Source organism: Choloepus didactylus, chromosome 20, assembly GCF_015220235.1.
Source record: "Choloepus didactylus isolate mChoDid1 chromosome 20, mChoDid1.pri, whole genome shotgun sequence".
NCBI lineage: Eukaryota > Metazoa > Chordata > Mammalia > Pilosa > Megalonychidae > Choloepus > Choloepus didactylus.
This window is the reverse complement of record NC_051326.1, coordinates 23,235,852-23,260,746: the sequence shown is the minus strand read 5'-3', so window position 1 is coordinate 23,260,746 and position 24,895 is coordinate 23,235,852. Positions and strand designations below refer to the sequence as shown.

The following is a 24,895-nucleotide window of genomic DNA, read 5'->3' as shown; positions in this document are numbered from 1 at the left end:
TTCCCCGGCAGAAAATTTTGTAAAAAGGGACAAAGACTTAGGAGAGAATTGGAAGAAGCAGAAAAAAACAGAAGTAGCAAAACGAAACCATAGCACATATTCAGGAAATGCTTCTCTCTAACTCTGCTGAAGACCTGCATCTTACTTTATTTACAGGATGCAAGACAATTAGTACGAGCTTACCTCAACATCCCTCCTCTCTGCGTCCAGAAGATTCTCTGGCTTCCCCTCCCCAGTGAGCTGTTTCTCCTTCCACTAGCTCACTCGGCCATCTAAAAACTTAATCCAGTTACTTTCCACTCCTTTCAATATCGTGCTCAAATAATTTTAAACTTTTGTTATCTGCTGGGTAACCCAGGATACTTCCTACAATTCTATTGCCCCTGTCCCTCTCCCCCACCCCGCCTTCCTCCTCCACCTCCCTGACTCCGGTCCTCTCGTCTCTTCCTTTTAAAAGCAGCCTATGCTAGATTCCTTTCTCACCACCCATTCACAACTCAACCATTTAAAATTACTTCTCCTGATCACTCTATTGAAACTATTTGGGAAGGGTACTATTTGGAGTGCCTGAACACTGAATCTTGCAGACACTTTCATTTTTATTCCCCTCAAATTCTCTGCATCACTTAACACTAATGACCACCTTCTTCCTACTTGAAATGCTCTTTTCTTCTGGCTCCTGGGAGAATACACTCTCCTAGTTCTCCACCTACCACCCTGACTGTTCCTTCTCTGTTTCCTATATTTGGCTCAAGATAACTCAGGGGCTCTTTTCCTGCATTTTCACTGTACTCTGTACAGACCTCTGTTATAGCAATTATTTTTAGTATTTGCTGTAGGGTTTACAATACACATCTTTAAATAATCAAATTAGATTCCTTTGAATAATATTATACTGCTCCAAATGTAGTGTAATGATGTTACAATGGTACAAGTGCTCACTTCCATTCTTTGTGTCATTTGTCATACATTTTACTTTTAGGAAGGTTAGAAATATACAGTACATTGCAACTATTTTTGCTTTGTACAGTCAGTTACCTTTTAGAGCAATTAAAAATAGGAAAAAATTTTTATATTACTTTCATTCATTTCATTTCCATTCCTCTTCATTTCTTCATAAATCCAAGAATCTATCTGGTATATTCCTTCTGCCCAAAGAACTTCCTTTAACATTTCTTATAGAGTATGTCTTCTGGCAATAAGTTTCCACAGGTTTTTGGTTTTGGTTTTGGTTTTGGTTTTGTCTGAGAAAATTTTTATTTCTCTTTCATTTTTTAACAGATTTTCACAAAGGATAGAATTCTGGGCTGACAACTCTTTTCTTACAGCACTTTAAAGATATCCCTCCATTATCTTCTAGCTTGCATGGTTTCAGAAGAGGAGTCTGCTGTAATTCTTATCTGTCCCGGCCGGTGGGACGTTCAACGGAAAGCTCCAAATCCTGCGAGGGAGGAATGGTATGGGACAAGAGACACGAGGAATGACAGCAAGACAAAGATTCTGATCAAGCTGCAAATCTTTATTGAAGGGGCAGAGCATATATACTCTAGGAGAGAGGGGGAGTGGCTAGCAAGGGCGGGTGGCGGTCTAGGATTGGCTGCTGCTGTTGCTAGGGCGGATGGCAGATGTAAGGCTAGCACAGGATTGGTAGCTACTGTTGCTGGGGTAGAAGGCAGATTATAAAGCTAGCACTCTAGGCGCGAATCTTAGGCGCGAACGGCTATCACTTCCGTAAAGAAGGCTGAGGGTAACTTAAGCCGTTATTGCATCAGCCCTAGCGGCCATGTTGCATATCTCCGGCATCGCTGAGGGTGGATTTTATACATGCTACCTTAATCGTCCCCAACACATCTTTGTACCTCTGAATGTGATGTGCCTTTTTTCCTCTGGCTGCCTTTAAGATTTTTTCTTTGTCTTTTGTTTACAGCTGTTTGAATACGACATGCCTAAGTGTCTTTTGTTTCATTTTATTTGTATTTATCCTGGTGGGTATTCTCTTGGCTTCCTGGATCTGTGATCTGTGTCTATCATTAATTTTGAGAAATTCTCAGTCATTAGTTCTTCAAATGTTTTTTTTTCCCTATTCTCTCTCTAACATCTCCTTCCCGGATTCCAAGAAGGTGTCTCTTAGATCATTTGATATTGTCCCACTGTTCTTAAACATTCTGTTCTGTTTGTTTTGTTGTTAGAGTTGTTACTATTGTTTGAGTAATTTCTATTGACCCATCTGATCTTGCCCAATGTCTACTTTTTCTATTAGGACATTTAACCTATTTTATCACAGTTATTTTTAAATCCCCATCAGATAGTCCCAACATCTGTGACATATTTCAATCTGGTTCCGATTGCTTTGTTTCTAGAGGTTTATTTTTTTTCCTGCCTCTTTGTAAGCCTAATAATTGTTTTATTGAAAGTTGGACATCTTGTTTAGTACAACAGAAACTGAGGCCAAAATGTTTTTAATGCCTGGAAAAGGACACACCTATGCCTTTAGTGTGGGAATTTGAGCTAACCTAATTGGGAGCTGGGCTGGCTTTGAGTTTTATTGTTGCTATGGTTATCCTCAAGTCCTCACAGGCTTCAAACTCTTCTAGTGATGTTTAGGATCAGAGTTTGCCAGAATTTTGAGGGTTTCTTGATCACTGCTCCACCCTCAACCTCAAGTCTTTTGGTTGAGCCTTGCGTCAGAGAAGGTCTGTCTCTTGCAAATCACGCGACACTCCACACTCATTAGCCTGCTGGGAGAGAGGAAGCGGAGGCTGTTCTCCATTGTCCTGCTGGGGCCTCTGTCTCAGGCAGGTACTGTATCCGAATTTTGAAAGAGGAGTGGAGGCAGGGGTCCTGGCCTTCTCGCAGATCCCACCCTTCCCTCCAGATAGGCCTGAATTCAACTTGTTATTCCCGCCCCTCCCCAGGAGTCGAGACTTTTTCCAATATTCCCTCCCCCCACCTATAAAGTGATTTCACCAGTGCCCTAAAGGTGAAGGTGTCTCCCGCTCCTCTCTCCCTCCCCACAATTAGGCGTTTGTTCCATAGAGGAGATACAAGAGAACAGCTGAGGCAGTTTTTCTTGTCCTTCCTGTGTCACCTTCTGTTCCGCTGCCCTAATTCTGCACCACAAGGAGATTTTCTCTAGACTCTCTCAGTCTTCTCCATGAGGGACTGGTGGGATTTGTGGATGTCTGAAGAAGTTACATAAGGCATTTGGGGGTGGGGGTAGGGGGTGGGAATAGTCTTCCCTCATCCTTTCAGAAAAGGCCCCGTCTTACAGAAACAGAAAGTGCACTCCAGGTGCTCAGTTGCAGCCGGGCCTCGGGGCAGCCCTGCAGCCAGTATCAGGGAAAGGAGGCTGCTGAGTGGGCACAGACAGCTGGATGCACCCATGGAGACCAGAGAGAGGAAACGTGTATAGGACACTCTCCCTCCGTCCTTTACCCTCTCTTGTTTTGTTCCACCAGGCTCACTGAGAAACTAATGATCAGCTTTAATTTCCTTGTAGGAAGCCACGGCCATTGTATCTCAGTCAATATAGGTTCAAGAGAAAGTTACCTCCTGTGACAGAAGCAAGAAACACATTCCCTTTGCCTCTGCTGACATGCCTATAAAGCAATGGAGTTTTACTTCCTTCTTATAACCTCAGAAAATCTCTTCTTTGGAGTTGTAGAGTCATTAGCTGTATGAAGAAGAGTTTACTGAGGAAGGTGGTAGCCCAGTGACCTGCCAAACCCAAGACTGTGAATGGACTGCCAGGCCTCCAGACAATTGGTGTGTATGGTTTTATGGGTTTCAACTAAGGACAGTCCCATTACCCCCAAAATTCCCTCTGTGGGGTCTGGGGATTAGACTAACACCACTTAGCTCCCAGGCCTGGCTCAGATTCCTGATTTCCAGGATCTGGTTCCCAAGTTCCTGACTGGGATGGAGCTTAGCAACATCCCCAGCTTGGTCGTCTGGGGACCCTGAACCCTTATCTTATTTCTGTAGGGCTATTTTCTTCAAGCCAGAGTCCATTAATAATTCCTCTCACTGCAACTCCCAAGGTGTTCCCTGGTCTAACCTTCGACATCAAGGAACCAAACATCCCTTTGTACAAGAAGCCCCACAGCCGCCCTGCCCTGCCCACCCTCCTACCAGCTGACAGCCCCATGGCAGGGCCACAGCATGACGGGTAGGGGTCTAGGATACTCTCTCCTTTGGGTTCCGGAGCACAGTACCACGAGTCCCCATTTACGATGCCTAAAAGGTTCAAAACATAACAGGCTTTCTATTTCTTAGTCATTTTCCTGTTTACACAGTAGAAGCCAGAGACGGAAGCTGAAACACCATTGTACAATTCCTGTGCTGTAATGACAGAAATGCATCGGTGATTTTTACATGATCTTGTTGAACACGTCACAGTTCCTTTTCTTTTTTCTTGCCATCAATACACTGTTTGTATTTCACATGTGATCATTATTATATGCAATGTTTTCTCGTCGTGAGCACTTAGTAATTTTTGAAAACATTGCTTTGATTGTGTCACTTCCCTGCCCCAAAATGTTTCATGGTTTGCTGTTGCTTACCAGATAAAGTACAAACCAGTCAGCCTTGAATCCAAGGCCATTCCTAAATTTACTCACTTTGCCTCCCAAACTTCTCCACACACAACTCTGCTCTAACAAACAGGACTTACTTCCACATACTCTATTCCACCCCTTCTGCAAATGTCACCGTCCCCAGGAAACCCCTCACCACCCTGAACAGGGGAGATGAACTTCCTCCCTCCCCTGGATCCTATAACACAAACTCCTCATCATCCTAAGTTGCCTTGAGGTATTAAGGCTATTATCAGGTCTTCTCTCTCCCCTATAAGATCTCTCAGGATTGAAAAGAGTTGAGGTTCTCTTGAGGAACTGTCTTTGCTTTATGGATGCTTTATGTAACAGATTCCTTCCTTTTTCCAGCTGGCTGCTGAAAAGCTTAGAGTTAAATTGGTATCCTACTTCTAGAAAGTATATAGGACCTTTTGGCAAACACTTTGTATAGTAACTTCCACTTCAGCTCTGACTCAGAGCCTTTGACTCATTTGTCTTTCTTACTTGTCCTTTACTTTACCTTACTATATTGCATGCACTGTTTTGGAGGGAGGAAGGGATGAGAGTGAGTGAGAGAGAGGACACTCAGTCCTGACGAAGCCCGGCCCAGCACCCTGTCCCCCCCTGTTCTGGTCTGCTAATGCTGCCCTTATGCAAAATACCAGAAATGGATTGGTTTTTATAAAGGGAGTTTATTTGGTTACAAAGTTACAGTCCTATGGTCATGCAAATGTCCAAACAAAGGCATCAACAATAGGGTACCATCACTGAAGAACACAGATGGTGAGGGTGTCTGGAAACCCTCTGTTAGCTGGGAAGGCACGTGGCTGGTGTCTGCTTACTCCTAGGGTGCGTTTCAAATCCAACCTAATCAACACTATGTCAGTCCCCACAAGATTGCATTAAAGAACATGGAGTTTTGGGGGACATAATACATCCAAACCAGCACACCCCCACTACGCAAAGTTGGCATGAAGGGTCTTTACATGCTGAAATTTGTCATTATATACAGATGTCCCTGGAAGTCAGCACAAGTTCTTCAGGCTGCCACTGTAACAACCAGCCAGTACCCTTGAGGTACTTAACCCTGGTTGCTTTAGTACTAAGGCCCTGATCTGAGTGGAATCAGAAGGTTCTCATTCCTTTAAGATATTTTCAGAAAAACCACAAGAAGATAATGGATACCAAAGTCTAAATAGTCTTTTGATGATAGTAGGAGGATCCTTGAGCAAAAATCTCTGGGTCTAGACCTAGATTTTCCCTCTTGTTACATAGCTTCTCATCTACAGTTATAAGCCACTCATTCTGCAAGTGTGTATGAGTCATTTCTATGTGGAAGTAAACCAGACACTGTTAGCTGCCTACTCAATACCCATTCTCCTTTCTGCTTTACCAACAGAACCCCAATGTTATTCCAGACAGCAGTATACTCTCCCTATTAAAAAAAAACAACAACAACAACAACAACAAAAATCTTTCATTTTCACTTCATTTGAAGCTAAGGATGGCTGCATGGCATATTTCTGGCCAATAAGATGTGAGGAGAAGTCTAGTGGTTGGTGTCTTTCAGAAGGAAAGCTATCACTTACCTATTTTAAAAAAGGGGGGCAGAGAGACACACTCAAGAGGCCCCTACGTTTTGACCTTGCTGTTTTCCCTTCTTACTGCCTGGAAGGAGAATGTAACGAGAGGTCCCAGAGCCATTCTGTAAACCTGAGAATGATAAGAAAAGCAGAGCAGAAAGCCAGCGGTCCTGGGCCACTACCTCTGTACTTCTTGCAGCACAAGAAAAATGAGTCCCTATGTTCCAAGCCAGAGTTTTTAGATTTTCTGAGACATGCAGCCAAATTCAATCCCTAAGAGATACAGGGAGGCCATAAGCTTAAGAATAAGAGAGATAACTAAGGCATGATCCCAGCCCTCAAATGGTTATAAATATCAGCAGGAGATAAGAAACTTGGAGGAATCATCATAATACAAGATGGAGCATGACAGCACACAAGCCAGAGGTGTGGTGCCCAAGGGAGCCGGGAGGAGTGGGGTAACACCAAACAGAAATGGCTTCTAGCTGGCAGCATTTAAATTGGGCACCCTAACACTAAAATACCACACTCATCCCACCTGGAGAGATGCTGTCCAATCCAAGGGAATAAATCTCTACTGGGGCAAGTTTTCATACTTTAGCATCTTAAGTTTTTTGACTCCCTTCTATGGACAGGGCATGGACATGGGAAAGGGTCGGGCTGATTTCTTCTCCATTTCCCCTCCCCTCTTCCTTCCGTCCACCCACTTTATCTCAGGGTTCTAAATATGTGCCCCCATTTCCCAGGGCTGCCTTAGCAAAGTGCCACAAGCTGGGTGGCACGAAACAACGGGAAAGTGTGGTTTCACCGCTCCGGAGGCTTGAACGCTGAGATCTCCCTGTAGGAGAATCCTTCCCTGCTCTTCCAGCTCCCGGTGGTTGCTGGCAACCATGTGCTTTCCTTGGCTTGCAGACACAGCACTCCAGCCTCTGCCTCCTCCATCATCACCAGGCCATCTTCTCTCCTCTGTCTGCATCTTTCTCCCCTTCTTAGAAGGCCCCCAGTCATATTGGGTTAAAGGACCCCCTACTCCAGTATGACCTCATTTTAACTTAACTAATTTCATCTTCAATGACCCTACTTCTAAATAAGGTCACATTCTAAGGTACTGAGGATTAGGATTTCAATATATCTTTTATCTTTTGGGGGTAGACAATTCAAAACATACAAGGGTCGAAAAGGGAAAAGCCTTTCCTCTGTCCCTGTTTGGATGAAGCTGGGGCTGCTGGCTCATGCCCTGGGATGCTCTGGCCAAGAAGCCCAGAGAAGGGATTGGGCACATGTTTTAAACCTTCAAAGCCAAACCCTTAACAAGGAGCCTGAGCACAACACCTGCACAGAAAATGGATCTTCCATGGTTGTAATAACAGCCGTTTGCAGGGCCCTTGAGACTCTCTGACTCACCTCTTGTAGTTGCTCCACAGCCAGGACATACAAGAAAGCGTGACACATACAAAAGGATTTAAAACACTGTTTTTCCAGACCACACTAGGCTTGGGTAATAAATTTGGAGTCAAGAGAAGCAGTAATAAAACCGTGCAGCCAGCTCTCTCCTGTCCTGCTGGCACTTGGCCACTCTAAAGTTTTGTGCATTGGGTCTTCAGTTCACAGCTGGAGCTCAAGCACCATGTCAGGATACCTGCCATCCTCTTCCTCTGGGCCCACCAGATGAGTCTCCCATCACTGATAGTCTCCAAACCTGCTACTGAGGCTGCACCTTCCACCACAGCGTGCTGGCCTCTCTCGCCTCTTCCACTTCAAATCCCTGTCTCGCCCTCAATGTACTCCAGGCAGGCTACAAAGCAGGGCTGTCCTATGCTTTCAGCATCCCCTGAGGCTCTACTTTGTTTCCATGCGCTGTGTTTTGCAAGATGCCACCGCCTGCTGAGACTCGGGCATGAGTTCATGAGGACAGGCCAGACACAGGGCAACATGGTGGGCATAAATCCCAACATCCCCCCTGTTCCGGTTTGCTAAAGCTGCCATTACGCAAAATACCAGGAATGGATTGCTTTCTTTTTTTTTTTTTTTTTTTTGGCTTAACAACAGGAATTCATTGGCTCAAAATTTCAAGGGTTAGAAGGCTTGCTTCCTCCAGGGTTTGGTACCTTCTGACTGGCCAGCAACCTTTGGAGTTCTTTGGCTTTTCCATCACATGGTAGCATCTTCTCCTTTCTCTTCCAGGTTCCATTGGCTTCCAGCTTCTGGCTGCTCCCTGTGACTTCTCTTTCTGTGTCCAATCACCTTTGATTATAAAAAAGCTCCAGTAAATGGATTGGCTTTTATAAAGAGGATTTATTAGGTTACAAATTTACAGTTCTAAGGCCATAAAAGTGTCCAAACTAAGGCATCAACAAGAAGGTATCTTCATTGAAGAAAGGCCAATGGCATCCGGAACACCTCTGTCAGCTGGGAAGGCACTTGGCTGGCATCTGCTGGTCCTTTGCTCCCAGGTTCTGGTTTCAAAATGGCCTTCTCCAAAGTGTCTCTTGGCTTCTGTCTCTTTTAGCTTCTCTCTCTCAGCTCCTGTGCATCCTTGCTTGTTCTCCCAGGGCATTTCTCTCTAAGCGTCTGGAGGTCCTCTCTGGCTTCTGCAGGACAAACTCTGGGCTTCATCTCTTAGCATCTTCAAACGTCTTTCTGTCTGCATTTCCAAGGATCTAGGTCTTAAGTTCTCCAGTAAATCAAGACCCACCTTGAAAGGGTGGGGTCACACATCCATGGAAATAATCTAATCAAAAGGTCTCACCCAGAGCTGGGTGGGTCATATCTCCATGGAAACAACCTAATCAAAAGATCCCATCCATAATAAGTCTGCACCCACAACACTGGCTTAAAACAACATGACTTTTGTGGGGGACATAACAGATTCAAACCAGCACACCCCCAAAGGTGACAAGCACCACTAACAGACTCAGGGTCATCTGCCTGGTCTGACCCTTGGTTCTCCTTGTAAATGAGATCACTTAATTGGTCCTCCAGACACGTAGAACAAGCCTGAGTTGCCCAGCTAAACCCTCAAAGCCCTCTACCTACCCCATCCTGCACATAGAGGAGAATTTTTTTCAAAAAAAATATAGAAACCTCTGGCTTCACGATGCACTACGAAAACAGTAACTACAAAAATAATTTTACCTAACAACACATGGGCTGTAACAAGTCAACAGAATTCCATGTCATTTAAGGTTAAATTTGAAAAGGCAAGCAATGTATTCTTATCATAGCACACAGTCAAAAAATATCATATGTTACACTGAAAACACATTTATGTCTAATGAACTGGACTACATGTGAAATTAATATATGCTAATTGGCTTCCGCTATTTCTTTTACACAAAGTCAATATTTTTATGGATCATTAAATGTATCCCCTAGCATGTTAATTCCAAAAGAAACTTAATGGCTATAAAAACAAATTCCCTGGTGTAGCCAATGAAAAGATTTAAAACTAAAACGCTGCTAGAATAAAATGCCTTAACAAGTATTTTATTATCGACACCTAGGTAAGTCTTCAACTCAAGCAAAAAATGAATTTTGTATTGTAATTGGGTTTTTTTCTGTGATTTAAGGCTGATTGATTCTGGTTTAAGTTCAATATAAACATTTTTCTTATATTTCAAACTGGTTTAAAATAATATTTATCTATGCTATTTTCTAACTGAGAAAAAGAATATAAAAACCAAAAAGGCAGCTAGAAAAAACCAGGCCTTGAGGCTGCCCTGCCAGCCCTGCTGACCACTCTCTCCCCAAGAACTCACAGCGTAGAGTCTAGCACATAGAAGGCTTCAATCAATATTTCTGGATAAATGAATGAATGCATAGATGAATTAGTTGCTTCCAGTGTCTTACAATGACTTTAGCTAATTAAAATAACAACAGCTAACATTTCTCAGATGCATACTATGTACCCAGGAACTGTGCTAAAATGTACATCACCTGGCTGAATATTTAAAATAATCCAAAATGTAGGTATTCTCCCCAATTTACAGATAAGAAAATCGAGGCCCAGGAAGCTTAAGTTACATGTCCAAGATCAGTAGCTTTTATGTGTCAGAGCCAAGACACAAACACAGGTCTAACCACAAAACCCCTTTCTTCTTCACTCCCCAACATGACCTGCACATTATTCCCACTTCCTAGTGCCCATGGTCAGTTCCTGGGGAAGGGTGCAGACGGGAGGGGGTGGCCCACCAGCTGGAACCTGGCTGCTGCCCCACAGGCGGCCTCACGACCCCTTGGTGAACTGACCACAGTCCAGAATCGTGCATGGAGCCCCTGGCCTTGCACACTCTAAAACTCTATTTCACCAGCCAAGTACAGTCATCACTCAGGGAGAGGCAGATTAACCACACACTCACAGGACTTAGTATGACTGGAGCACCAATTCTTTTTGCAATGGGAAATCACATCACAGGGAGCAGCACACTCTCCTGTGTAGGGAGAACTGCAATGTGGGAAGCCAAGTCATCATGAGAACGTTGCTGGGGAAACCAGAACAAGGGCTGGTGCATCCATCAATAAGTCTTTTCAGTACAACAGAATATTTGGATTTCGTTGGCTATCAATACCTTTCACCAGTCTCTTTTCCAGAGACAAAGTTTAGACAGGCACTGCCAGTGACCAACTTAAAACGTTCTTTTTTCAACTGTCACCACCCTGGAGCTAGCCTCCTCTATTTGCATATGCAAGCTGGAGGTCCTGGGAACTCTTGGTCTCCTTAAAGAGATGTGGCATTCCGAGCTCTGATCAGAAGACCAGAAGATGGATATGAAAATTGAAGATCAATCTATTTATCTTGTTTTTAAGTTCTTATACATAGGGGACTCTGGTATAAACCTAAAGAACTGAAAACAATTTCATACATGCATGTTTAATATTTTTAACATGCCAATGAAAGACAAGTGTGCCAATAACTACAACAACAAAAAAATATATTAAGGTGCTGGTAATTAGCAAGAGTGATTATTACCTACATCACTGAAAATGTCAGATTGTCTCCATGCTATTTGAATGCCACTTTCAATTCTGAAAAAGAAGTAAGTGTTTATCTCACACCTCAAAGGGAGCTGACTTGTTCATTCTCAGGTGAACAAGTGAAAAAGGGGGACAGAATGTATAAAGCAATCCTCCAAGGAAGGTAAGTCAACAGGTTTATTTTCCAGTTCAAGGGTACAAAGGGCATGGTTAGCTCTTCATACAGCAGGTGACTTTTTGGAAAAAAAGTGCCTCCTTTAAGAAGCTCATAATTAAGTTTAATGATATGCCTGCACCATTTAATGGTACCGTGCATGAAAAAATTCTAAAAACACTTTGGAAAATTGAAGTGGCTGCATTATGATCTGTAAACAGTCCTGGTCCCAAATTCAAGTGAAAATAAAAAACAGTTGGTTTTAAATAGATCTCTGACCTGTGGTTCCTTTCTTAACCAGAGTCTATCTTTAAAGAGCGGAAGACTTTTTTCTATCAATAGAAGTTGCAATTTATTATCATTTCTTTTGAGGAGGGAGGCCTCAAATCCCCCATTTCTAAAACCCTAGGATTTTCTAGCTTTTGTGTATATCTGTGCCTAAATTCTCCACAAAATAGATTCTTCATAAAACCTCCACACTGGTTTTCTGATTTCCAATAACCTGAGCAAGGGCCACCTAGGGATACAAGGACACTATTGTTCAGCAACGTGCTTGGGTAAGTTTCCTATTGCCACTATAACAAATCACCACAAACTTGGTGGTTAAACCAACACACATTTATTATCTTACACTTCTGGAGGTCTTAAGTCAGAAATGGGTCTCACTAGCTAAAATCACCGTGTCAGCAAGGCTGGGCTGCACTCCTTCGGTGGGAAGGATAGTGGGGCCCTCGTTTCTCTGTCTGTCCCAGCTTCTCACCTGCATTCCTTGGCTCATGGCCCCATTCCTCCATTTTTAAAGCCAGCAAAGGCCAGTCGTGTTTCTCTCAGGTAGCATCACTCTGATTCTCTGCTTTCATCATCACAAGTCCTTCTCTGACTCTTTTAAGGAGCCTGGTGATTGCACTGGGCCTACCCAGATAATGCAGAATCATCTCCCCATCTCAAGGGTCTGAACTTAATCACATCCTCAAAGTTCCTTTTGCTGTGTGAGGTCACATATTCACAGGCTCCAGCAATTACATGGACACCTTTGGGAGCCCATTATTCTGCCTACCACCACACTTCTTAGCAATAAAGAACGATGGACAAAAATACAATGAAAAGTGCTGAGCATTCGTTCTTTAGAAAAAAAAAGGCCACAAATATAAGTCTGTTCTACTCAGATATCCTAGATTCCACAGCCCTGTGGGTTGCACATGAGAACACGTTATGTCCTCTATGTATCATGACCTTTCAGAGAGGTGAGAGGGCTGGTACAGAGGTCAGGAGGGTCAGGAGGGAGCACCATGCGCACTTGGTGACCCCACATTCTCTTCTTCAGCTGGTGACGCTGAGTTCGTCAGGCCCACCCTGGGTGAGCAGGGAGCTGGACCCTTAGCGACCCCTTGACCCTCCTGCTCTGGTTTGGCATCCCTGGCTTCATCTTGGTAGTCTAAGCCCTGAACTCCAACCTTGCTTTTGTCCATGTCATTCTTACCCAATAAGCTAATCAGATCAGGAGCAAGTGGTGGGTTTTCCTCTGACAGTATGGATAATTACCCTTTTTCTGATGGATGCACAATTCCAAGGCAATAAGCCATGACAGGTATCTCACCAGTGAGGTATACTGTCCATATTAATTAAAGAGCTGGGAGAGTCTGGAATCTACAGCTATCAGAATCATAGCCTGCAGGATGCCCAAGACACTGGGGAGCATCTCTGCAAGGCAGCTTGATAAATAAGATAGAACCCAAGACAATGAACCAAAAGACCTGAAATGCTGCAAAGATTTTGTCCCCATATTAACCTAGGAAAAATCATGGGGCCACAGAGTTTTCTAACAAAATATTGGTAATTCTGCCTAAATTGCCTACAAGTTAGAAAGCATATATAGAGAGAATATATAGTGTTCCACATAGTTGGATGAAAAAAGTTCCAAGGTTAGCAAAATTTTGTATCAGTGAGAATTTTTATCCACGCAAGTTCATGAAACTTTTTAGATAAGTGAAAATTCAACATTCCTGCAACAATACATACAACCTTTAAGAAATAAAGTAGCTCTATAGTCCTAAAATGAAACATAATGAAGAAAAAGATGTTATTTATGACATTAAAAACTTGTTATCCTAAAATGTTCATCATAAAGGAATGATCATAAATATGAAACATCTGTGTAATCTGATATTATATAGCTATTCTTGAGAAATGGAAAAATGCTTATTTTTATAATGATGTAAAATCATATGAATAGTATAGCATCAACTATATAAAAAGTATATTAAAATAAAATGGAAGGAAATGCAAGAGATTTCCTCTGGATAGCAAGTGTATCAGTTAGGGATCAAAGGATACTGGAAGCTCAGGGGGTTAAAAGCTGGGAAACCAAGCTTGGAAATAAGCAAGAATTAAAGAAGATCTAGAGCCTTCTAGACAGAAACTTTAGAAATGTACTCATACAGGAACTTTGGTCAGTTTGGCACCACCAGAGATAAATGAACTCCAACATTCTTAATCTATTTGTCACACACCACAAAATTCAAATTCTTAGAAAAGAACATTCTGTTTGCCCACCCTGGTCATACATCCACCCCTGGGGATAGGGGAGGGCAAGGTAGCTGCTTTTTAATCCCACCAAACTGTATCCAATGTGGAAGAGAAGTAATTCCCCCAAATGGAGAAGGAGTGTCTTATGGACAGTTTAAAAAAAAAAAAAGTCCACTTTAGGGGTGACTTTTTCCTCCTTTTTAAATACTTTTTTTTACTTGACAGCTTTCTTAGTTATGATATGTTTATCAGGATAATTATGTTCTCCTTTTTTTACACACATGGTGGGGACTGCTGATGGACCATAGAAATCTGTTCTTACCTTCTTCTTGACCTCATTTCTCCCCTTGCAGTTAGGTGTGACCTTGTGACTAAGTTCTTTCCAGTGGATTGTGAGCCAAAGTAGTGCGCCTTACTCCTGGGCCTAGGAGGACTTAGGACAGAGGGTGTGCCACATCTTCCTCCCCTTCCTGATGAATGGAATCTGAGCATGGTCACCATCCAGCTCACTGATGACAACAGTTCCTTAAAGATGATGGAACAATGACAGGGAAGGAACCTGAGACCTTGTAGTATAGTAAAGCACTTCGCTGGTCTTTGTCCCCAGTTCCCAGAAGGTAACTTCTACATCCTTAGGATTTACCATGATAGGAGTATCTTTTGTTATTCATGGTGGGACCCAGATCAAACCTGATAATTTATGCTAAAGATATGATTCAGGGTGGGGCGGCCTCACAGGTGGCCTTACAATGGGAGGCTGGTCACACCATAAAGACCAACCCTATGATGACAGGGTTGGGGTTTTGAACCACATCAAGTCAACTGGACCTCCAGGAGGGGGACTGGAGATTGAGTTCTACCATGTGGGTATTAATTCCATCAATCACGTCTACATAACGAAACCCCATAAAAATTCTGGACACCCGGAGCTTGGATGAGCTTCCACAATTGACGGTATACACTGATGTGCCAAGAGGGTGATGCATTCTCACACCACACGGAGAGAACAGAGAAACTTAGTGATCTGAGACCCTCCCAGACCCTGCCCAATGCATCTCTACTTTTGGCTTCCTCTGTTTCTTATCCGTTTTTCTCTGTTTTTCTGTTTTTTATCCATTTTTTATCGCAAGTACAGCACTTTCCAGAGTTTTGTGATCATTCTAGTGAATTATCAAGTCTGAGGGGGTGTTAGGAACCTGAATTTGTAGCCAATTGGCCAGAATTACAGGTGGCCCTGGGAACACCCAAACACAAGACTGGTATCTGAAGCGAGGGCAGTTTTCTGGGAACTGTGTTCTTAATCTATGGAATCTGACCTAACTCTGGGGAATTAGAGTCAGAAGTGGATTGCAGTTGATGTCAGAAGTCACTTGCTGTCCTGAAGACTCCACGCAGCAGAGTGGCCCTGCTGACTTGGAATGCTCCCCTCAGACTATGTGAGAGGGAAATAAACTTACATTCCTTTAAGCCACTAAGATTACTATTGAATCTCGTTGTTGAGACAACCTGGCCTTATCCTAATTATTAAGACAACATAAACATAAACAATACTCTTACAAGGGTGAGAGTAGCTAGTACCTACTAGCTATGCTCTGAAAGGCAGGGTCATGTCATGATTTAAGAGTCCATACTAAGGAAACCAAACTGCCAGGGCTTAAACCTGGGCTTCATGCCCACTCACTGCAAGGTCTGGGCAAGTTATTTAGCTATTCAATGCCTCAGTTTCCTCATTTGTAAAATGGAGTCCTATTTCATAGGGCTGTCGTGAGGATTAAAGGAACTAGTATATGTAAAACATAACAGTGACTGGAAAAAAGGAAGCACTACATAAGGTTGAACTGTTCTTTCCGAAGATGTCATCTATAAAGAGACAATGACAATTAAAGGCAATGCATGATCCAGGACTGGAATTAATAATGGTGGAGAAAAGGACAATATTAGGGCAAATGAAAAAACTGGAATGTGCACTGTATGTTTTATATCAATGTCAAATTTCCTGAACTTGATTGCTGTATTTAAAGTGGTTACATAAGTGAGTTTCCTTGTACTTAGGAAATGTATACAGAAGTGTTAAGTCTTAGAAGAGCATGATGCATACAACCTACTTGCAAATGTTTAAAAAATACATAGACCAGATAGACTGATGATAGAGATCATGGATGGATAGATAGATAGGCAGATAGATAGATAGACAGACAGATAGATGATAAAGATGATAGAGGATGGATGGATGGATGGATGGATGGATATAAGTAGAAGAATATAATAAATGTGGCAAAATGCTGAAAGTTGGTAAATCTTGGAGACTTATACATTGTTTTTGTATTATATTTGCAACTTCCTGTAAGTTTGAAGTTTTTTCAAAATAAAAAGTTAAAAAAAGTGATAGTCTCATTTTCTACAGTCATACTTCAGCTATTTCATTTGGAAAAACAATAACACATCTACAGGTCAATCTTAAAAATAAAAAGGGAACAAAGATGAAGACTTAAATATCAACCAATCTTAATGTAGTAGGAATTATCAGTGCTATAGCAAAAACGATTTGTTTGAGAAACCCACAGAAATGCTTAAACTTATTGAGTGAGTTGAAGATACAGTTTCTTTATAAACTCCCTTCTGAGAGTTTGGGTCAGACTTTTAATCTTATTTGCACAGAGCTGTTCTAATCTGAACATACTCATGCGCACACCCTCAATGATTTAGAGGCCACATGTTCTATCCACATTTCAGCCCACGATTTATGCAGTAGTGGAATAAAGTGCTATTCATTCGATGAAGAGGCACATTGCTGCAGCATAAAAAGGTGGCTTGTTAATTCATTTCTCAAGTTTTAATACTTTTTCTTACAATTTGTACCAAAAATTCTGGAGTGTTTTTAGCTATGTATGACTGCATTGCAGAAAAAATTAACCATTCATTGCCTAATCTCAAAAAACTAAACTCACCTACCTTTAGCCCACAGGTAAAGGTAAAGTAAAAAAGATATGCGTAATCAATGTCCCATTACTAAACAAGTTTACTAAGGGGAAAATTTTAACTGTTGCTGCACCCTTTTATTTCCCCAAGGCAATTAACACAAATGTCCTTATTTCTTCTCACAAAATATCCCACTGATATTTTCATAACAACATAAAACGGTTAAATATGATCTTCCAGATACAATGAAATATGGATTGAAATGTACTACTGTTGCAAGGAAGGAAAGTAATGTCTTTTAAAAATTAATCCAAATACTCAGAAGCCTGCAGGCATGTTCAGCCAAGAGAGTTAAATAGCACATGGAATTAAGAAGTAGCCCCAGTTCACACTGATATTTATTCATTCGCTTGTTCATTTGCTTGTTGTTGTATGATTGCGTTTATATTTGCAGACAGCGCCCATTGGCAAACTGTATTCACTCCTCCCCATCAAAGTTCATGACTCTAAGGGACAGAATTTAAGACCAATAGGCAGAAGTTGTAGAAAACATACAGAAAACTTTCAAATTGAGCCAAATTCACAATGGCTGCCTTGTGAAATAATGAGTCTGCTGTCACCAAACACAGATTGTTTTCAAACACAGATTGGACAACCAGGGATGCTGCAGAAAGGCTAGTTAGAATAGCTGTACACTCTCCAGTTCCCTTCATATCTGACAGCTGAGGACCTTACCAAGGCAAACCAAGAAGTTTTAATTCATTTAATTTCAATCTAGCATTGCTTTTCTGCCCTGCTGCAGAAGATGTGAGGTACAGACCTCAGAAGGTGATAAGAATGTGCCTCCCCATTCCTTGACCCTCTGCCTCAACCACATGGAGAAGGGTAAATTCACATTACCCAGTGCAAGAGGGATTCCCGGACTCACTTCTGAGAAGATACCTGACAGCAGTTAAGAGAAAGATGATCCCAACTTTCTTTATCAGAGGACCCTCACCTTTTTGCTAGCAGGCATTAATCTTCATTTCCCTACAACACCTTCAGATCCCTGGAGGGAATTCAGATGAGCTCTGAGCTGAAGAAATCAGGACAAGAGCGGGACCCAGAAACTGATGTCGCCTGCCATCCCTTCTGGGTGCAGAGAGGAAGACTGCAGAGTGTGGGTGCCTGGGGTACCCACCAGACCGAAGAGCTCCTAGGTAAAAACTTCCAAATCTTGCTTTAAATGCCCACCAAACATTTAGAGACCCTAACGTATTGTCACGATACACACCTACATCATTTATGCAAGAGCAGAAAGCTCATTTCTTGAGAAATGCAAAGCCAAAATCACGTTTGAAGTCATCACACTTCCTTTTTAGATTCTCAATATCACTCTTCCCAACTCTGAACCCTCAGAAGGCCAAGACAGAACAACTATTGGAAACATGACATGTGGCTCCCAATACAGCCCCCCGCTGCTGGGGGTGGGGTTTAAATGCGCTAACAGAACTTGCATGCTGGAGAATTTCCAATCAAGGTGAGCAGAGAAACTGCTTATGCTACTTGATTAAAAATGTTCTGCATTGTTAGGTATTATGGACATGCTGAGGCTGGAGTTACAATGTTTAAGTGGACTGCTATTCTGATTAGACTTTATGGAAAAAAAAAAAACATACTCAAGGATGAGCAAAACTAAAATGTCTAAGGTGAATCCACATGAGGGAATAACAAGGTCAGTCTGACTGCAGTCTGTCCTTGTGTGCAGAACTGAAGATGGAGCACGCTTGGCAGCCGCCCCTCCTAGGTCTCTCCAGGGTCTAGAGAAGCTCAGACCCCTGAGTAGCAGGCGTTGGCCGCAGAGCTGCAGAGAGATGAGATGGCCCCTGATCAGCCCTCTGGCTGCATTCTGCCAGCTGTGTATTCTTTCATAAATCTCTGTCTTTCATAAGTCATTCTTTTAATTATTTATCAGTAACACTGAAATTCTGGTGGGTTCTGTCATTCTAACCATCGACTCCAACAATTCCTGGCCAGAGCTTCCTCACCAACCACACAGGGCCATTCGCAGGCTGGAACCCCTGGTGCCTGCCCAGTGCTTGGGCAGACGGGAACGGGGTCTTCTAAATTCTTTAGGCAACCAAGACTGGCTGAGAAGCATTTTTTAAGGCTTGATGGGGTGTTAAGCAGATACTCTTGGGGGAAGGGTGGGAGAGCTCCTTGAAGCATCAGGGAAGCAAGAACCAACAGACAGGGATCCCCATGGGGATAACGGAGTGTGGGCAGCGGACAGGACTTCCTCAAAGGGGATCAGCAGCCATCTATAGACGGGTGTTCTTTAACACACAATCTTACAACTTAAAGATGTGAACAATTTTTGAGGTGCACCTTCCTAGAACAAAATCCTGTCAGGCTAGCAAGAACACAGAGCCTCAAAATAACTAGTAATCAAAAGAAACTCTTCGTAGGCTCTGATTCTTGATGAACAAACCGCAGATATTTACTCGTCGACACCCTCTATAATTTTACATTAAGAATCCTTTTTAAACTGTTCTCATGGCTAATAATTTAGAAAATAAATTAAAATATTAAATCAAATAATAACCAAGTTGTCAGGCCATGCTGCAACTCTATCTTTGGCATTTCAATTATGTATAATATTAGAGTTTTGATTTCCATAATACCTTGATAGCACATCATAGAACAAAACCATTTCTATAAAACTGCCATTTGCCAAATGCTGCCTCAAAATCAATTCTAAATCTTCCAAGTTAAGAGAAATAGTTAATATTACAATCTGAATCAATCTAGCATTAATCATATCACCCTTTTACGCTAACAATGGTATGTTTTCATGTAAACATGATGGTTAATTATGTTCCTTTGATGGATATTTGCTAACAAGAAAAATCGGCACTCAGAAACACTGTTTTTAATTTCCTGAAGTACAGAAATTAAAGACTTAACACTATTTTTAGAACAAGATAAACCAATTTAAAGTCAATAAATATCTATTGTGGTAAAATTTATTTATCAGCTGCCATAAAAGATGTACTGGAATTAGATGTGCTGTATTCAAGGACCATCTCCTGGAAACAAAAACATGAAAACAAATCTCACTCACCACTAGCGAACCTTTTACTTATTTTCTTCCCTGGTCCTAAAATTAGAATAAAATGCAGCTGTGTCTTCATGTGATTTTTTTTTTTTTTTTCCTAGTACCAACACATAGTTGTGGCTCAATGAATGAAAAACTAAAATGACATCAGGACACAACAGTTTACAGTATGTTCTAGAAGTGAGAAGTATTCATAGCATTTACTTACTTTTGGCAATAGATCAAGTGGCAAAAAAAGGTTATATACATAGATTCTTATAATTATGTCATTTCAAAATACATTACTTCACCATATGAACTGCTATCTCTATTACCTTGCATTACTGCATCCTGTGAAGGGAAGTGTTGTTTATTTTTTGTTTTGTTTTAGAATATGAATAATTGCCTAATTTACCTCTTTATAACTTCGGCAATACTGGATTTGGTGGTGGTGGTGCTGACTTATTCTTCTTTAAAGCAGAACATATAGATATCTCAAATTCATTTTGAAAGTATGAAGGGGATAAAATGTAAATAAGTAAAAAAGTGGAATACCTGTACTCTCAAACAACTATACTACTTTAACCAACCCTTTATACTGTAGGTTGGGGGATGGTATAGTACTGAAAGAGAATTGCTGAGGATTTCTTAAGTAGTAGGATGTTTGGACAGAGTGGAGAGAAGAGATGATATCAACATAACAAAATCCACTGTTTTCTCTTTCTTTTGTTTTACACAGCAGTGCTTTATATGGAAGGCATCCAATAAATTAAAGTCCAACAGAAATAAAATCCTATCCACATATTCTAAATGCATGATTTTATAAAGCATTCTTGCCAATTCAGAACATGCTCCTGATGCTGTGTTACCATTACAAGATCATATCCAAGGTCCAAGCTCTATCAATAGTTAACGTGAAATTCTATTTAAGCGTAAAAGTGACTCCATTATTCCCCACTTCAAAAACCTATCCTTTCCATTAGTAAGAATAAGTCGGTTCCCTGGCCAAGGCAACTAAGAAATGAAACTCCACTGTCACAAACTTTCTAAATTAGGAGGTGGCCACCATGTGGCAAATGAAGTTTTCTGCTGATACAGCTTATCACCAACCTCCTCACAATTCCTAAGACAGATCATTAGTCAAAGGGAAACAAAGGCGACGGACAACACACCTTGAGGGCCCAGAAGTCTTCTGTCCTGTGGACAGAGAATGCCAAGTGCCAAGCTACGCATGCTTTATCTGTTCGCCTGAAATACACCTACACGCACGCTGACCTTTTACTAGTGAGACCAGCTGCAGGGAGAATTCTACATTTTGCTTCTGCTTATGTGAGCAAGGAGTAAGCTTTATTTGTTTTCAGTAATGACCATCATTTTTTTTCCTTAGGGCACCTGGAAGCAGGCAGGGAGGAACCTCTGCTGCCTTCCGTGGGCATGGAAAAAAACAAGGATCAGCTCATCTCCAGCCATCCTAGATCCAATCGCTTTATGGCTCAAATCCAAGAGTGCGCACCCAGACCACAGAGGGAGTCTCAACTCACCCCAAGAAGTCTACCTAGTCAACTCCATGGGACTGGGGGAGCCAGGATTACCAGCCCCCCACTCACAAGGACAACGGGTGTTCTGTACTCAGGAATCACTCAGGACAAGGCTGGCTCCAGCCCTTCAGAACCGAAACAGCACCTGACACCACAGAGGGTGACACTCCTCTCACTTCTCACTCAGTATCAAGGCTTCTAAATCAGACAGGGAGGACATCAAAGCAGCAGCCGCCTCCCCACAGCATGACATCTACACCTTGTACCCAGAGAGAAGAAATAGGAAATGCTGCCTTCCACTGTTACTGTTATTCTTGGCTGTATATCATCCAAGAGGTCCAGGAATATTTAAGGAAAAAGTAAACACACTTCCATTGTCAGTAAGATGGCAGCCTAAATAGCCAAAGAAAAATATTTAAAACCCCTTAAGGTGCTGAACTAAAACATACACACACCATGATATGAACTCACATTTTGAATGCATGATTGAGATGACCAGAAAATAAAGGAAATCTCCAGAGCCCTGAAATGGCCGGAAAGCACAGATTCAAAGAGGTGGGGGAGAACAGGTTTGCCCTTGGGGCCTAGAGGTCAGTTTTAGTGGGTCACGATGAGCGGACAGGAGACAACGCCTGGCGCATGTGCTGGGGCCAAAGAGTGTACTGGAAATCCCCCAAAATGTAACAGCCTTAGGAGATAAACTAGAAAAACTGGCACCAAACAGGAAAGTGGGGATCCTGGCCTCTGTCAACCTTGGCTCTGGGTAGAAGGGGAGAAAATGGCTCCCCTGAGAATGCTTGATTTCCAGGCCTGCGCCACGCAGGAGTGGGGCTGAAACGGACAGGGTGGCCAAAAGAAATTCTGCGCCACAGATTTCATTTAAAAAGCTCCTACAATGGTAGTACTCCAGATATCTCACAGAAATGAATGAACACATCCAAACAAAAAACTCCCAGGATGATATTCCAGGGACCAGAACCCAAATCAAAATATCACAAAATTCATGGGGGAAAAACTGTCATGAGCAAAAAACATGGAAAAAAAATCAATCTGCAAATCATATGCACAACAACTGCAAATACTGGAATTATAAAATAAAGAACATAAGTAGTTTAGTATTTTTAGAGACAAAAAAATATGACAAAATAAAAAGAAACTATCAACAATTATCATATAGACTTGGAGAAGAACCAAATAAAACATTAGATATTTTTATAAAAGAAAAACACCTGACCCTCAAAACAACTGCAAATGAAAAGTTGTTACATGAAAAAATAGTTCCATTAATTTTAGTGGAAAAAAAATTACCATACATTCCATCTCAACCCAAAACACCCAATCTTTACACACAGAATAATACACTGATTTAGCAATGAACATGTTAGATCTCTAATAACAATTTTAAAGCGAGTAAATATAGATAATATGTAAAATGTAATGCAATAAAGGTTTATTAGACTGATTCTTTTTTCTTCATTTTTGGTACTATTTTCTTCATCAATTTTCAACTTTTAAGGGCTTGTGGGCATTTTGCACTCAATCTTCACATAAAAATAAAGTCATAACACAGGAAAACATCTTTAAGACAAAATAAAAATGTTTCAAAACTTGTGGAAATGGTTCTTGCCCACAACAGGCTAAGGAGTTGTAGAAGATGCAGTCTCTTCCTCTCTCTCCCTTGCAATGTGTGTAAAGCAAATATTCTGATTCATCCAAACATGGAGCAGAATTAAAATCTGTCCTGTAGCAGGGGACCAGAAAACTATAGCCTACCTGTTTTTGTAAATAAAGTTTGATTAGAACACAGCTATGCACGCTCATTTATGTATTGTCTATGGCTGTTTCTGCACAACAGCAGATTGCAACAGAGAGTGTGTGGTCCACCAAGCCTAAAATATATACCGTCTGGTGCTTCACAGAAAAGGTTTCTATAGGATAGACTCTGACTTTAAACCATCATGTTAAATAAGCTGGTGATTGTGTCTTTTTCTGAAACCCTAATGTGAAAAATATCACTCCTTATAAGGTTTTATTCAGTGTGATTGGGGGCTGGAAAAAAGTCACATACCCCTTCCCCCCCCCACCCCCCAAAAAGGGAGAATTCTGAAAAGTGTATAATTTTCAAAAAGTCATTATAATGAAAAGCCATTAACTGTCCAGTTGTTATGTGCAGTGAGTTTACAAATTTAAATTAGAAACTTGACAGTCTAAACATCATGTTAGACATGGTTAAAAAGAAAATTAGTGAGGCGGGGCCAGATGGCAGACTGGTGAGCTGTATGTTTTAGTTACTCCTCCAGGAAAGTAGGTAAAAAGCCAGGAACTGCGTGGACTGGACACCACAGAGCAATCTGTCTTTGGGCATACTTCATACAACACTCATGAAAACGTGGAACTGCTGAGATCACCGAAATCTGTAAGTTTTTGCGGCCAGGGGACCCGCGCCCCTCCCTGCCAGGCTCAGTCCCGGGGGAGGAGGGGCTGTCAGCTCCAGGAAGGAGAAGGGAGAATTGCAGTGGCTGCTCTCATCGGAAACTCATTCTACTGATTCAAACTCCAACCATAGATAGACTGAGGCCAGACACCAGAGACTCTGAGAGCAGCCAGCCCAGCAGAGAGGAGACGGGCATAGAAGGAAAACAACACGAGAAGCTCCAAAGTAAAAGCAGAGGATTTTTGGAGTTCTGGTGAACACAGAAAGGGGAAGGGCGGAGATCAGGCCTTGAGGCGCATATGCAAATCCCGAAGCAAGGCTGATCTCTCTGCCCAGGGCACCTTTCCTTAATGGCCCTGGTTGCTTTGTCTATTAGCATTTCAATAACCCATTAGATCTCTGAGGAGGGCCGTTTTTTTTTTTCTTAAATCCTTTCTGCTTTTTCTAAAACAATTACTCTAAGAAGCTCAATACAGAAAGCTTCAAAGAATTGAAATTTGGGCACGTCAAGTCAAGAGCAGAAATAAGAGAGCTCTGAGACAAAAGGCAATAATCCAGTGGCTGAGAAAATTCACTAAACAACACAACTTCCCAAGAAAAGGGGGGTGTCCGCTCACAGCCACCATCCTGGTGGACAGGAAACACTCCTGCCCATCGCCAGCCCCATAGCCCAGAGCTGCCCCAGACAACCCAGTGTGACGGAAGTGCTTCAAATAACAGGCACACACCACAAAACTGGGCGTGGACATTAGCCTTCCCTGCAACCTCAGCTGAATGTCCCAGAGCTGGGAAGGGGGAGCAGTGTGAATTAACAGAGCCCCATTCAGCCATCATTTGAGCAGACTGGGAGCCTCCCAACACAGCCCAGCAGCCCAGAACTGCCCTGGGGGGACGGCACTCACCTGTGACATAGCACAGTCATCCCTCAACAGAGGACCCGGGGTGCACAGCCTGGAAGAGGGGCCCACTTGCAAGTCTCAGGAGCCATACGCCAATACCAAAGACTTGTGGGTCAGTGGCAGAGACAAACTGTGGCAGGACTGAACTGAAGGATTAGACTATTGCAGTAGCTTTAAAACTCTAGGATCATCAGGGAGATTTGATTGTTAGGGCCACC

General features: G+C 42.1%; 1 protein-coding gene across 5 annotated transcripts in view; it reads right to left on the bottom strand.

Moving 5' to 3' along the window:
• CSGALNACT1 (chondroitin sulfate N-acetylgalactosaminyltransferase 1) overlaps window positions 1-24,895 on the bottom strand; it is a 369,285-nt gene that overhangs the window by 319,420 nt on the left and 24,970 nt on the right. The window contains exon 1 of one of the 5 annotated variants that reach the window (XM_037812681.1): window positions 184-221. The exons of the other annotated variants lie outside the window; for them this stretch is intronic. The gene's annotated coding sequence lies outside the window, so the exon portion shown is untranslated. Of the gene's footprint in view, window positions 1-183; window positions 222-24,895 lie in introns of those variants that run through there. 5 annotated transcript variants of the gene reach the window in all.